The following is a 14,522-nucleotide window of genomic DNA, read 5'->3' on the forward strand; positions in this document are numbered from 1 at the left end:
GTATTTCAGGTGAAATTTCAGCAGCTGTTGAACTAATTTGACTTCATCTTATTTCCAAGAAAAAAAATCTATTTTCATTTTAGTAAAACAGGTATTAGAAAAAGATGTATTCTGTAGCATACAAACAAAATCAGTAAGAATGATCTCTGATGGAAATGACAAGTAAATGACCCTTGAGTAGTCCTGAGTTTCTGAGGATAATAAAACTAAAAGAGATTTTGATATGTTTATAAATTTATGAAATTACTTTGGCACATTACCAATGACTGTTGATCTTATTATTATTTATCTTAATTACATATTATTTATCTTAATTACATAATGGCAACATATTGAGGATTTTATTGTAATCCTAAGTTTTTTTTTAATAATTCAAATGCGTACATTTGATGGAACATACTTTTTTCTGAGTCAGTAGCTGTTGGTTAATATTAAGACATTAAATACCAAAATATTTCATATTGAAATTAAATAATTGTATACTAAAAACTATTTTTGAAGTTCTGAAATGGAACAGGTGTAAATTAGCCTTTGTTCCAAATTCGAATGGTTAAATTTTGCTAAGAATACTCATGATTCAAGTTAGAAAACTATACTACCACATATGGTGGATTGAAAAAAGGAAAATAACATCACATAAATGCCCTATTTTTGACAACCGATTTATTCATTTTTCCACCCCTGGTGGTCTCAACTTAGGATTTTGTTGATCATGGAAAATTTTTCTAGATGAAAGATAAAAAATTACAAAACTGCCTTTCATGTAGGCTATGCCAGTTTTAAAATATTATCTCTGGACAAGCTCTGACATGCTAATAAATGTCCTCTGTTCCTAACTGTACAGGTAATATGTGAAAGCAACAGTGAGACCTTTCCCAAGGACTCGGTAGTAAGATACCCCCAGAGAGTTAAACTAATTAAGTCAGTTTGTGGGAAGGTAAGCCTCTGTTTCCTAGGTACTCTGTGGTTTTTAAGTGATATCTCATTTGAGGAAAGAAAATGTGATCATAAATGGTCAATTTGTCAAGAGTTTGGAGAAGCAAAATATGACTGTGTACATACAGTGTTCTCCCTGGAAGGGAGGTACTGAACCCAAGACACGTGAACAGTTTAGTGACCGGAAGTGTTCTCCTGTTCAGCTAGTATCAGTTTATCAAGACTTGCCATGGCTTGAGAAGAACATACCTGAGACTCACAGCTTTGGGCTCTAATTACAAGCTTAACTGAACCATCTTCCGATTTGCTAATATGACCTCCAAGCTATCATTCAAGAAAGGGAAGAACTCTGGCTCAGAGCACCAGAATTCCATTCAACACATAGCAAATTTTTTTTTTTTTAAGTTTATTTATTTTGAGAGAGAGAGTGCACACACAAATGGGGGAAGAGTAGAGAGAGAGGAAAAGAGAGAATCCCAAGCAGGCTCCGCACTGTCAGCAAAGAGCCCAAGGTGGGGCTCCAATTCACGAACTATGAGATTATGACCTGAGCTGAAATCGAGTCGGATGCTTAACTGAGCCATCCAGGCACCCCTACACGTGGCAAATTTAGAGAAGCTTTCTGATTTATACATTAGTCTCATGTGAATTTAATTTGTATAGTTTGGCCCCCAAGTCTGTCCATTTAGTCTATGAATTCTGAATATTCTGATAAAACACAGTTTCTGATCCTTTAGGACAAAGAACCAAAGCCTGGACAATGTATTATGAAACTTCGCTCTTTGGGGCTTCTCCATAGCCAGGTTGCCACTTTCTCTAATAGTCTCTCTCACTGAGACTGCACTCCAGCTTCATCACAGACATTCTAGGCAATTATGCTAATGGTAGGACAAACCCTGACAAGCTTGTGACAAAAATGGTAGCAATTGGGCAGGGAGAAGAAAGAAACCATTTTATCACAGCATCTTACTGCAATGTGGTGATAGCTCTTGGGTCAAGATGATAGGTTTTCACCAGTTGGATAGTATCAGGTCCAGAAAGGGTACTCTACACTGCTCTCTTACTCATCCATGAATACACACTATACTACTTACTTATGCTATGTAGAAAGTTACCTTGAGATGTAGCAACTAGATCCGGTGAACATATCTTACATGCTTTCTGCAGGTCAAATCTAGGAGTACTCAACTGGTGCTTCTGGCTCAGTGTGCCTCATGATGTTTCTCAGCCAGTCAGTCGGACCTGCAGTCATCTGAGGACTGGGGCTGGATGGCCCACTTACAAGATGGAGCACGTGAGCCTTGCCATAGGGCTGGTGGGTATCCATGAAATGGCAGCCAGCTTCCCTCAGCTTCCTTCAGATCCATGTGAGGAAGGACCTTGTCTCTAGAGCTGCATACCATCCCTTCTACTTAGAAGCAAGTCATTAAGTCCGTCTCTCACTCAATGGAGAGAGGATTAAGATCCACCTTTTGAAGGGAGGAGCATCCAAGAATTCATGTTCATATTCTAAAACCATACACACATCCCTTTATACCTGGGTTCCTTACTAGTGTGCAGTCAGCATCTCAAGGCTCTCCACATCAGGGAAGATGGGTTCAGGAAGAACTCTTTCTTTTTTTTTTTTTTTTTTTTTTTCCCCTTTTTTTTTTTTTCAACGTTTTTTTTTATTTTTATTTTTGGGACAGAGAGAGACATAGCATGAACGGGGAGGGCCAGAGAGAGAGGGAGACACAGAATCGGAAACAGGCTCCAGGCTCCGAGCCATCAGCCCAGAGCCTGACGCGGGGCTCGAACTCACGGACCGTGAGATCGTGACCTGGCTGAAGTCGGACGCTTAACCGACTGCGCCACCCAGGCGCCCCAAGAACTCTTTCTTAATGGGCATGCCTCATGACCTCATCCGAGGTCTTCAGCTTATAAACTTCTCTAAACATCATCTTCTTAGAAATTTAGATTACTCATCCCTAAATATATATTTCATTAACCATAAGTTTAACTTCTCTAGGCCTAGTAGAAATTATTATTAATAAAAATCCTGAAGGGTAAGAATGTTGAGTAAGAGAATGAAAACGATACAAAAACTCTTCTTCTTCTTCCTCCTCCTCCCTCTCGTCCCCCTCCTCCTCTTCTTCTTTTAAATTTTTTAAGTAACCTCTCCACCCAATGTGGGGCTCAAACTCATGTCCCCATGATCAAGAGTCACATGTTATACACACTCTCTACCAACTAAGCCAGCCAGGCATCCTTACAAAAACTATTCTTAACATATACTTCGGCATTAACTTATTAAATGTGTATACAACCGACTACGTGACAGGCACTGTTAAAAGCAGTTTACACTTAACTGGTTAGTTACACACTAAGTCATTTAATTCTCTTGACAATCAGGTGATATTATCACTGTTTTACAGATGTGGAAGTTGAAGCACAGACAGGCTAAGTAACTGTCCAAGGTCACTGAGTAAATGGCATTTGGCTCCAGAGTTCATGATCTTTTTTTTTTTTTTAATTTATTTTTTTAACGTTTATTTATTTTTGAGACAGAGCATGAGTGGGGGAGGGGCAGAGAGAGAGGGAGACACAGAATCCGAAGCGGGCTCCAGGCTCTGAGCTGTCAGCCCAGAGCCTGATGCCAGCCTTGAACTCACGGACCTCGAGATCGTGATCTGAGCTGAAGTTGGACGCTTAACTGACTGAGCCACCCAGGTGCCCCAGAGTTAATAATCTTAACCCCATTCAATACTGCCTTTTAATTTTTTTTTTTTAATGTTTATTTATTTTTGAGACAGGGAGAGACAGAGCATGAACAGGGGAGGGTCAGAGAGAGGGAGACACAGAATCTGAAACAGGCTCCAGGCTCTGAGCTGTCAGCACAGAGCCCGACGTGGGGCTCGAACTCACGGATCGTGAGATCATGACCTGAGCCGAAGTCGGCTGCTTAACTGAGCCACCCAGGCGCCCCAATACTGCCTTTTAGAAGACGTGTTAAACCGTTTTAGAGATTCCATAATTTAGTGGGCTTCCTAATGCTAGTTAGAAAAACAGTTGTAGACTTGCCTTGCTTATTAATTTTTTTTTTTTTTTAAAGTTCTTCAATAGCATGAGATAAAACAATAGGAAAACTTAAAAAGAATTATTTGGTCTTCCCCCTGAATTCAGTAAAAATTACTAGAAAGGGGGTTGCCTGCCTGGTTCAGTCAGTAGAGCATGCAACTCTTGATCTCTGGGTTGTGAGTTCAAGCCCCCACATTGGGTGTAAAGATCACTTAAAAATAAAATCTTGGGGAAAAAAAAAAAGAATTACTAAAAGAGGGGTCATCATGTTGAGGCTATAGGACATTCTATCCAAAAACTTTAAATTGGTTCTGCTGATTATTAACCGTGGTAGTAAATCATGGTGGTGTTTTTGTTTTTACTAATAAACGTAATATAATTTCATTTTAGATGATTTAGGGGGTGGGAAGGAAATACCTATAATTCTATGGCCCACCCTTAAACACCACTGCTTGAACTCCTTATATCATTTTGGTAGCTAGTTCTCAGTATACAGTCCAACCGTTAATGAAGGTAAATGAAGATCTCTTTCAGATACTTCAATCTTAAAGCTTCATAATCCGCCCTGTAGACCTGCTGTTTTATCACAAGAGGGCACCAGGAAACAGCATAGTTTTGCCCCTAGTGATTAGCAAATAGATTCCCTTGAAGAATTTTATTTTTTAATGTTTATTTAGTTTTGAGAGAGGGAGATCAAGCAGGGGAGGGACAGAGAATGGGGGCGGGGGGGCAGCGCAGAGGATCCAAAGGCTCCAAGCCAAAAGCAGAGGAGAGGGCCTGATTCAGGGCTCTCGAACTCATGAACCGCAAGATGACCCAAGCTGAAGTCTGACACTTAACTGACTCAACCACCCAGGCGCCCTGAGAATTTTATTATCCTTAGTAATCTGACCCATATTTTTTTTTATTTAAAAAAAAATTTTTTACATTTATTTTTGAGAGAGAGCACAAGCAGGGTAGGGGCAGAGAGAGAGGGAGACACAGAATCGGAAGCAGGCTCCAGGCTCTGAGCTGCTCTGAGCTGTCAGCACAGAGCCTGACACAGGACTTGAACCCCCAAACCATGAGATCATGACCTGAGCCGAAGTTGGACACTCAACCGACTGAACCACCTAGGCGCCCCATAATCTGACCCACTATTAAAGCTACCAATATTTTCTTCCTTTTTCCTTCCTTCCTTCCTTCCTTCCTTCCTTCCTTCCTTCCTTCCTTCCTTCCTTCCTTCCTTCCTTCTTTCCTTCCTCTTCTTTCTTTGTTTCCTTCTTTCTTCCCTACCTCCTTTCTTTTTCTTTTCTTTATTTTCGTTGTCAAATGATCCTTTATTCAAATATTTTCCTTATTAGTAGTTCTTAACTAGCTGGGCATTCCATTGTACCACTATTGATGTCATCTGTGATGTCATGAGGGTGGTGGCCATCAACATTGCATCCCACAGACTGGGCAGTCTCCAGGATCTCTTTAATGGTTCCAGAGAGTTCTCAGGCTAAAGATCCGTGCCACATTTATCAGGCAATATTGACAATCTCATCAAAAGTGAGATTTCTCGGGTGCCGAATGGCTCAGTTGATTGAGCCTCTGACTCTTGATTTTGGGTGAGGTCACAATCCCAGGGTCATGGGATTGAGCCCCGAGTCAGGCTCTGTGCTGAGCGTGGAGCCTGTTGATGATTTTTTCTCTTTCTCCCTCTCCCTCTCCCTCTGCCTGTGCCTGTGCCTGTGCCTGTGTGTGTATACACACCGTCTCTCAAAATAGAACAAAATTTTAAAAAATTTTAAAGTGATATTTCTACTGTGCTTACTGTTCTTGTGCTTCTTTCTGTCTGTTGGTGGTTCCTTGAGGACTCTGGTAATCCGGGTGGAGGCAGAAGGTACCACTTCAATCTGGGCCTGTCTGTTCTGAATGGTCCGCTTCGCTGTAATCCTCAGACTCTTCCAATCACCAGTTGCCTTGGTGATGTTATCACCAACTTTTTTTGTAGACAAACGCAGGGGGCCAATCTTCAGGGCCAGGACAGATGTGGTGCCAACCTCCTCACCAGTGCACCTCAGGTGTACGGCTTTGATCTCGCCGGGGTCAAATTTAGGCGCCATGTCGGAGGCAGCTGGTGTCAGGTGAACCTGGATTCGGGACGACTGAAGACAGTCTCACCTTGGCCTCTTCTGAGCTGAAAGCCAAAAGCTTGACTTCAGTATTTTCTTTCTTTTTTTTTTTTTTAATTTTTGTCTTTTTTTAATGTTTTATATATTTTTGAGACAGAGAAAGACAGAGCATGAACGGGGGAGGGGAAGAGAGAGAGAGGGAGACACAGAATCCGAAGCAGGCTCCAGGCTCTAGGTTGTCAGCACAGAGCCTGACGTGGGGCTCGAACTCACGGACCACGAGATCATGACCTGAGCCGAAGTCGGCCACTTAACCGACTGAGCCACCCAGGCGCCCCTTCAATATTTTCTTAAACATAAACTAGGAACAGTTCCTTTCCTGCCTTCTTCAAAGAGGTATATTTTAATATTTCAGAGCATTCACCATGTTGGACCCGGTGACACCAAACACATCCAATGGGAGACCCCGGCATTATGCCCTGCTGCAGAGAAGCATTACTGGCCCTCCTGGCGGCTTAGCAAAGAAGGGTTTGGTCAAATCTTATTTGTTAGCATTCCCCTCAGAAGAGTTTCACAGCTTCATATGAATTTGAATGCTAAGTTTCTGAATTGAGATTTTCTGTTTCTAAAACCAGCTCAGCTTTCCTGTGGTTCATACCTTTGAACCAGTTCCTGTTCTGTGTGAAAAATACTCCTGATGCTGAAGACCCACACAATTTTTACAACTAGTAAGTAGGCTAGTCCCTGACGGGCTAATTACTTCTTCCTGACGCATAGGCTCTCCAAAAGTCAGTCATTTGTTCCCAAACTTGTTTATGCAAGTTGTACTTGGTAATCATATAATTTAATTTAATATTACCCAAATGAAACAAATAGGAGCATGAAGAGAGTTGTGATGTCCATGAAAATAAGTTGAATACTTAGAAAGTCCTGGTAAAGACCTATCGGATACCCAGAAGTAGCTCTAAAGGATTGTCTTTCTCAAGAAAAAAATGCTGTGGGATTAGGTATGGGCAAACAAATGTGTAAGTTCGGCTGGAGGAAAGGTCAAAATCCAGCAGAATTCTGCCCTCAGTTTTCTCTACAAGTGTCTTGAGTCCTCAGTCCAATGAAACTAAAATTGATAGTGCTGCTTGCTCTGTATGTCTTTTGTACAGCCCTGGTCCATAGACTCCAATCAGAAAAGGCCTTTTAGCCTGATATCAGAGGAATGGTGGATGAATGGAATTGTATGTTTTTAATTAAAAATAACATTTTAAGGGGCGCCTGGGTGGCTCAGTCAGTTCAGGTCATGATCTTGCGGTCCGTGAGTTCGAGCCCCACGTTGGGCTCTGTGCTGACGGCTCAGAGCCTGGAGCCTGTTTCAGATTGTGTCTCCTCTCTCTGACCCTCCCCCGTTCGTGCTCTGTCTCTCTGTCTGAAAAATAAATAAACGTTAAAATAAATAACATTTTGGGGCGCCTGGGTGGCTCAGTCAGTTAAGCGTCCGACTTCGGCTCAGGTCATATCTCACGGTCCGTGAGTTTGAGCCCCGCGTTGGGCTCTGTGCTGACGGCTCAGAGCCTGGAGCCTGTTTCAGATTCTGTGTCTCCCTCTCTCTCTGACCCTGCCCCGTTCATGCTCTGTCTCTCTCTGTCCCAAAAATAAATAAACATTAAAAAAAATTTTTTTTTTTTAAAAATTTTTTTTAATGTTTTTTATTTATTTTTGGGACAGAGAGAGACAGAGCATGAACGGGGGAGGGGCAGAGAGAGAGGGAGACACAGAATCGGAAACAGGCTCCAGGCTCCGAGCCATCAGCCCAGAGCCTGACGCGGGGCTCGAACTCACCGACCGCGAGATCGTGACCTGGCTGAAGTCGGACGCTTAACCGACTGCGCCACCCAGGCGCCCCTAAAAAAAAAATTTTTTTTAAAAAACAACATTTTAATGTTTATTATAATTTTGTGATTCTCCACTCTGATCAGCAGATCCTGATGACCTAGGGAAGAGAGCTTCTACCGTAGACTTGTAGGAGCTGGCCAACCACACATAGGTAGCGGAACGATTGACCTCAATGCTTGTTAGTGACTTATGCATACTGTTGAATGAATAACCTCTTTTTTTTTAATGTTTATTTATTTTTGAGAGAGCATGAGTCGGGGAGGGGCAGGAGTGCAAGGGGACAGAGGATCCAAAGTGGGCTCTGCACTGACAGTAGAGAGCCTGATTCTCACGAACTGTGAAATCAAGACTTGAGCCTAAGTTGAGCATATAACCCACTGAGTCACCCAGGCACCCCATGAATAACCTAACACACAGAACCCTTTATCTCTGGGTTAAGTGCACTTGATTTTTAATACAGCAGATTTTTAGAACTTAATTACCTATAATATATCTAGACCTGTTAGCTGAAAGAATGGTTTCAGGTCCTTCAACTTATCCTGTAACTGCCTAAAATACATTTTTTTTTTACTCAAGGCTCGCTAGCACAATTGTAGATGTGTCATATATATTGCTTAAATGCGTAGAGCCCCCAAAAGAGAAGTCTTTGACTTTGTGTTTACCCCTGTAGTTAGTGAACTTCTGCCATTGTGCTCAGTATATTTTATAATTAGAAAAAGAATGACCCACACTTGGTCCCGTATGATAATCTTTACATTTGAACTTTATTATAATGCAGTAAAAAAAATTGGAAAGCTTTTTACCAGTTGCAGATAAATTGTTAAATTTGTGCCAGATGACAGAAAATCAAATGCATTTGAGTTTTGAATACTGAAATATGAAAGGGGAAAACTTGTACTGTAAATGGTACTCTGCTAAAGTTGACTTCCTCTTTCTACAATGTGTTAGGGCCCCTCCCTATATTTCAACCCTTGCCCAAAAGAAAAGCCATGTTATTAGATCAAGGGCAAGCATCCATCCCCCTCTTCTTCCTCCTCAGCAGAGCCTCAAATTTTACTCAGCTGTCCGTCCAGTCCACAGGTGAACCTTAATCAGTCCATGCCAATGAGTGTTGGGCCTTTCCCTGGTCCACAATGTGCCTGTAACTTAAATTTGCCTGATACAAGCTGAAGGACGAACTAACTTGTCATTGAGGGAGGTTTTCCTTCTACCACTGGATGTGAATAAGGGGACATACTGCCTATTTGCTGCTGGCAGCCACCTTACCACCATGAGGAGAGGTAGCAGAACAACAATATAGAAAAAATGGAGGTGCTTTAAGACGTGGCTGAGCTTAACCTTAGAGCCTGCTTCACTCTGGACTTGTTAGGTGAGATAATACATTTTCCCATTATCTCAGCAAGTGTGAGCTGGGTTTTCTGTTACAGAAATTTTATATCCTAATACAAAATACCAAAAATTTTCAAGAAATTTTGCCTCAATTTTTTTAAGTTTATTTATTGATTTTGAGAGAGGGGGTGGGGGTGTTCTAGTGGGATAGAGACAGAGAGGAGGGGAGAGCCTCAAGCGGGCTTGGCATTGTCAGCTCAGAACCTGACTTGGGCCTCAAACTCACGAATTGTGAGATTGTGACCTGAGTCGAAGCCAAGAGTCAGATGCTTAACTGACTGATGGACCCACGCACCCCTACCTCAATTTTTTTTCTTAATGTTTACTTATTTTTGAGGGACAGAGACAGAGCATGAGTGGGGGAGGGGCAGAGAGAGAGGGAGACACAGAATTCGAAGCAGGCTCCAGGCTCTGAGCTGTCAGCACAGAGCCCGACGAGGGGCTCGAACTCCTAGACTGTGAGATCATGACCTGAGCCGAAGTCGGTCGCTCAACCGACTGAGCCACCCAGGCGCCCCACCCCTGCCTCAATTTTTAAGTGGCCTGCTTTGCTGATGTAGTCAGTACGTGCCTGGTCTAACTATTGTGCAGTCCAGCACTGCCAGGTGCTGCAGGGATAGCAAATTGAAGAGGGGCAAGTGTGCATATGCAAGGAGACCAGATAAGAAGTTTTGTGGTGGCTTTGAGATGGACTGTTAAAGATAGGGACAAGTGGAACACTTAGACATTTAGGAGGTAAAATTGATAAGATTCAGCGATTGACTATTGGGGGAAGGGAGAGACAAGGTGGCAAGCATGACCTAGAGTTTCTATTTTGTGTAAGTAGATGGGTGGTGGTCTACTCACTGAGCTCGAGAGAGCACAGGAAGAAGACAGGTTGATATTAACAAGAATTTGATGTTGGAAACATTGATTTTGAAATGCCTTTGAGATATCCAATGTAGATTTTTCTATAGCAGCTTGAGACATAATTATCCTTTTAAAATCTACAGTTTTGAGGATTTTAATACATTCATAGAGCTATGCAATCATCATTACTAATTTCTTTTTTTTAACATTTTCACTCCAAAACCCCATACCCATGAGCAGTTTTCTCATTCTTTCTTCCTCCAAACCCTGGCAACCACTGATGTACTTTCAGTGTCTGGATTTGCCTATTCTGGATAAGCAACTCATCACATAAAATGTGATGATAAAGTTAATGGCTGGGTTTCTTATCAGAAATCATGGAGGCTAGCTTTTTCTTCTCGGGATGGTGTCCATAGGCACTCAGAATGGTCTAGAGTTTGACATACCATCGTTGGCTGTCCTACGATACAGCCTCTAACAAAACCAGGCTGTCCTGAACCCCTGGTAATACAATCATTTACCTTTATACCAAGAAGATTGGGAAAGCATCCAATTCTGCTTGTGGGGTGTGCCCAGGCCGACTTTGAGGAGTTCATGCTATGAGACCTAGAGTTCTTCTGAGATTGTCTAAAATGAAAGGACATATCATCAGGACCTATGGTGGTTCCATGTGAGCTAAGTGTGTTTGTGATAGGACCAATTGTGCTTTCCTTGTTGATGAGCAGAAAATTGTTTTGAAAGTGTTGAAGGCACAAGCACAGAGTCAGAAAGCTAACTAAAAAAGTGAAGTTTTGAGTAATAAAAAATTTTTTTAAATCACAGAGGCTAGAAGGCAGTAGGTGACATATGTATGTATGTATGTATGTATTTTTTGATTTTGTGATTTTATGATTTTATCTTAATCTCCACACCCAGTGTGGGGCTTGAACTCACAACCCCGAGATCAAGATTTGCACGCTTCTCCAACTGGGCCAGCCAGGTGCCTTTAGGGTGATATACTTAAAGTCCTGAAAAAAAAATTGTCAACCAATTGAAAAGAGGTACTTACAAATAGGTATTTGCACACCAACAATGTTCACCAACATTCATAGCATTATTCACAAAAGGTAGAAACAACCCAAGTATTCATTTACAGAAGAATGGATAAAAAATGTGTAGTGTGTCCATACAGTGGAATATTATTTGGTCATAAAAAAGGAATGAAGTATGGATCCATCCTACAACATGGATGAACCTTGAAACATGCTGAGTAAAAGAAGCCAGACCCAAAAGGCCACACACACAGTGTGATTCCATTCATATGATCTGTCAAGAATAGGCAAACCTACAGAGACAAAAAGTAGAGTGGTAGTTGATGGGTGATGAAGAGAAGGGCAATTAGGGACTACAGGTTTCCTTTTAGGTTAAAGTAGAAATATTCTAGAATTAAACAGGGATGGTGGTTGCATAGCATTGCAAATATACTAAAAATCACTGAATTGTATACTCTAAAATGTTCAAGGTGGTGAATTATGTGACATGAAATTTATCTAAATAGAAGAGTTTTCTGTTTCAGAAATGGGAAAGGATGATGAGACTATTTCCCCATATCTGATATTAAAGGACAAAACTGGATTTATGGTGGTCTCTAGTAAGGGAGAACTGCTTGTCAGGCATGGTCTCCAAGAGCAGAGCAGACTGCTGATCTCCTGTAGGGTTTTTGAGAAGTGTGGAATTCATGGATTGATGGCCTTTCAGAAGTGTGAATGGGTTGACATCATCTGTGGAAGTGTGGTTGCTCAGGAGAGACATACTGATTTGCAGGTGCTCAGGTGCACTTTTACCACAGCGGGTCCATTCTTATTTATTGACTGATTTTCAAAAGCAAGAGTGAACACTGGTTGGTTTGCAAAAGTATGTTCAGTTCAGCTAATTGTCACAGATAGATTGAAGAGACTTAACAACCAGTTCTGGTGGCTTCTTGTTACCACGGCTACAGAACAATCCATCTTTCCCTAACTTGGTAGGGTCCTTCTTTTTCTCATACCAACCTCTTCCATGTCTGTAACCTCTCCATACTCTCCCTCACGGTCTGATCAATGAGAGGGAAAGGGCAGGAATCTCCTTCAATACAGGCTCTGTGCTTCTTTACTCATATATCTATTCAACAAATTGTGTCATGGCATACAGAGGAGGAGAATAATACAATCCCTGTCCCAGAGTCTGGGGGTGGAACTCAGCTATACTCGTTCTGTCTAGAAGCGGGAGGGAGGTTCCCAGAGGAGAAAAGCCTTGAATGGACCTGACCCTGACTCAATCCTGGCACTTACTCTATCCGTGTAAGTATGCAGGACAAATCAGGAGAAAAGGCTTTCAAGAGAAGCAAGTTAACAGTATATCGTGATTAAGTTTTTATGTCAATTCATCTAGACAAGAAATTAATATTTATTAGTTACTTGCCTTATGTTAGGCTTTGCTAAGTGCTTTAAATGGGTTTTACTAAAACCTCACAAAAACCTTATGATTAGGGACCACTCTTGACATCATTTGCCAATGAGGAAATTTACTCTCAAAGGGCTAAATAATTTGCCCAAGGTTATGTGGTAAGTAGCAGAGGCTGGATTCAAATACAGACCATCTGACTTAATAGCTACTTGGAACCTTTGATAAATTACAAGTTTAACATAGGGAAGAAAAGCATAGCCTACAGAAGAGGGCATTCAATTTCAATGTGAAGTATATCTAATCCACCTTAATAAGACAATTTATGTTTCAGGCATCGATCAGGATTTGCATTCAAAAGTATTTTAAATTATGAAAAAGTATTTGGATAGGGTGGCTTAGTCAGTTGAGTGTCTGACTTTTGATTTCAGCTCAGGTCATGATCTCATGGTTTGTGAGATCGAGCCCTGTATCAGGCTCTGTGCTGACAGCATGGAGCCTGCTTGGGGTTCTCTCTCTCTCTCTCTCTCTCTCTCTCTCTCTCTCTCTCTCTCTCTCTCTCTCTCTTCCTCTGACCCCCTCAAAAATAAATAAATAAAATTTTTTAAAAAAGGTTTTTGGTACAATATATATCTCATAATTTAACAGATAATAACTGCTGAATTCAACAGTTATTCAATAGAATTGAATAATTCTGATTGAGCCATCAAGTTAAAGGAACTGAAGAAAATTTACAGAGAAAACTGGTTTTATCCTTCAGAAAGAAGCTTATAAGGGTGACACAATGAGGATGATAGGTATATATGTACATTTATTAAGGCTCAAATCAGAACACTAATCGGAGAGCCTGGGTGACTCAGTTGGTTAAATGTATGACTTCAGCTCGGGTCGTGATCTTGCTGTTTATGAATTCGAGCCCCATGTCTGGCTCCTTGCTGACAGCTCAGAGCCTGGAGCCTGCTTCAGATTCTGTGTCTCCCTCTCTCTCTTCTCCTCCCCTGCTTACACTCTGTCTCTCTCTCAAAAATAAAGATTAAAAAAAATTTTTTTTAATAAAAACACAAATTATCTAAGTACTTACCCTGTGGTACATGGCTTATATGCAAAAAGTGGGTTTTTTCCCTAAAAAAAAGTGTCTGTAACTTCCATCAACTTCTTAAAGAATTCTGTTACCACCCCCCGCAAAAAGCTAAGAATGACTGCTCTGAAATTTTCAGCAGGGAAAAATGACTAATACATTCCTAATTTTGCTTCCATTTACATTTCTTTCTCAATGTTAATTACTGGTTACATTACACAGTTTGCTTTGGTTACCATATTTTCTAGTCAAGGCTTTTTGGGTCACAAGGTAAAGACATTAGTTAAAACTAATTTAAGCAAAAAGGCCTTCATGGAAGGTTCTCGATAGTTAATGGAATCCAAGGGCATCAAGCAGAGCTGGGACCCACAGAGGACTGGACCAGGAACCTGGCAGTCAGCTAAGCTTCGCTTACTCAAGTTCTGTCTCACATTGTCCCCTCTGTTGGCTTCTCAGCAGACCAGCGGTCACTGCTTATACGTGCATGTGACCCGCCGCGGTTGCCCTCACTCCCTGGTTTGCTCGTGCTCTGTTCACTGGCCTGCGGAAATGACGACACAGCATCTCACAGTGCCCCATTCAGAACTCTCAGGACGGAGTCTCTGCTGGACCCACTGCTGGTCTCGTCAGCCACAGGCAGGAAGGCAAGTGTGAGTGCGGCTGCTGGGTGTGACCATGGGCAACTCCCAGAAAGGGGAGCAGAGGCTGAGAGGCACCCCATCTGTGTGTCCTAGTCCACTCCACTGAAAGTGAATTTGCTGGTCTGTATGCCTGAATTTCAGGAAGTTTTCATTGATAATAGTCTCTAT

The 14,522-nt window shown here is 41.7% G+C and overlaps 2 pseudogenes; one reads left to right on the top strand and one right to left on the bottom strand.

Moving 5' to 3' along the window:
- Window positions 1-5,342: 5,342 nt before the first annotated feature.
- LOC131506511 (large ribosomal subunit protein uL11-like) lies at window positions 5,343-6,083 on the bottom strand (annotated as a pseudogene).
- A 4,556-nt stretch (window positions 6,084-10,639) lies between these two features.
- LOC131506509 (large ribosomal subunit protein eL34-like) lies at window positions 10,640-13,186 on the top strand (annotated as a pseudogene).
- Window positions 13,187-14,522: the final 1,336 nt, after the last annotated feature.

Source organism: Neofelis nebulosa, chromosome 3, assembly GCF_028018385.1.
Source record: "Neofelis nebulosa isolate mNeoNeb1 chromosome 3, mNeoNeb1.pri, whole genome shotgun sequence".
Taxonomy (NCBI): domain Eukaryota; kingdom Metazoa; phylum Chordata; class Mammalia; order Carnivora; family Felidae; genus Neofelis; species Neofelis nebulosa.